This window comes from Etheostoma spectabile, chromosome 8 (genome assembly GCF_008692095.1).
Source record: "Etheostoma spectabile isolate EspeVRDwgs_2016 chromosome 8, UIUC_Espe_1.0, whole genome shotgun sequence".
Taxonomy (NCBI): Eukaryota; Metazoa; Chordata; class Actinopteri; order Perciformes; family Percidae; genus Etheostoma; species Etheostoma spectabile.
This window is the reverse complement of record NC_045740.1, coordinates 26,833,720-26,834,951: the sequence shown is the minus strand read 5'-3', so window position 1 is coordinate 26,834,951 and position 1,232 is coordinate 26,833,720. Positions and strand designations below refer to the sequence as shown.

The 1,232-nt window shown below is 40.7% G+C and overlaps 2 long non-coding RNA genes across 2 annotated transcripts in view; one reads left to right on the top strand and one right to left on the bottom strand.

Annotated features, from left to right (window-relative positions):
• Nucleotides 1-214: 214 nt before the first annotated feature.
• LOC116693972 (uncharacterized) overlaps nucleotides 215-1,232 on the bottom strand; it is an 8,872-nt gene continuing 7,854 nt past the window's right edge. The window contains exon 3 of the long non-coding RNA XR_004333042.1: nucleotides 215-226. This is a non-coding gene — a long non-coding RNA (uncharacterized LOC116693972). The remainder of the gene's footprint in view (nucleotides 227-1,232) is intronic.
• LOC116693973 (uncharacterized) overlaps nucleotides 808-1,232 on the top strand; it is a 12,364-nt gene continuing 11,939 nt past the window's right edge. The window contains exon 1 of the long non-coding RNA XR_004333043.1: nucleotides 808-892. This is a non-coding gene — a long non-coding RNA (uncharacterized LOC116693973). The remainder of the gene's footprint in view (nucleotides 893-1,232) is intronic.

The window sequence follows — 1,232 nt, the reverse complement described above, 5'->3', positions numbered from 1 at the left end:
CACAGATCCAGACTCCACAGCTCCAGAGCCAGAAGTGATAGGAGGAGAGAGGAGAGGGGCGAGAGAACAAAAGACTACGGGGGCAAGAGAGCACAAGACTCCGGGAAAGAGAAGAAATCGAGTTAGTAATGTGCATTAATGGGATAATATGCAACATAGGGCTTAAATGCTAAAACATTTCCTGCATTGTAACTAGCTAAAACAGTTGATGTAAAGTGCGTAGTTTCTGACGCCCCCATAAGGAATTCTAAGTAATGACAACAACACTGTCAGCGCATCCACCTGACACAAGCCTTCTAGGATTGCGCACCACCCCCACCCCTCCTCCTCGCAGTTGCTAGTAGCCAAGAAGGACTTAAAGACAGGATTAAAAAAACATGATAGACTCTTCAGTAGAGGTCATTATATTCACTTGAGCTTCTGCGCACGAAAATCGCCAGACTACAACATTTTCCAAACACAGCCATACTGAGAAATACAGAGAGTTGTGTGGAGCTGATAGTCTCAATTAGCTTTGAATCAACTAATCTGGCAATGGCTTGAATGTAAAAAAACAGTTACGGATTGAAACTTTAAGCAGGTCAACGGATTATTTTAGCACCCCTTGTTTACCAGAGAGGGCAAGTTAGCTGTTAGTACGCTAATACTAGCTACATGTGTTAGCAAGCTTGCATATGACGCTGCATAGCTTTCTGATTTATCCACATTCCATACAACACAAATTGCATACTGTCAAAAAGCTTTAGCTTTACTAACAGAAATATAGTTTGAACTGACATTTAAATATATTTGACTTGGTAACAAAATGCTTGCTGTAAACAAAATGTTAGGCATAATGTTAGGTTAGTGTCAGGATCCCACAGTCTTCCCATACTTCCTGCTGATTCCACACGTTTGTATCCACTATCCACTCCGCTCTGGTCCCAGAAGTGTTTGTCTCCATTCAATTTTTTTGTTGCCGTTTAAAAATGTGCTTATATAAAGAGTCTTTGGTCTAGAACCAAGACAAGCAGCTAGGAGATGAATCGTGACTAAACAACATTTGATTCGGTGCAAAAACCCATTTTGAAAACGGTAAAAAAAGACAAAGGTACAAGAATGTGCACAGAAACTAACGTAGACTTTAATATTAATTATATGATATGACGAGGGCCTGAAATTAACACCCGATCATCTGCCAAATGTGGGTGAATTTTGCAATTGTCGGGTAACACTGTCAATCTACCTGCCAC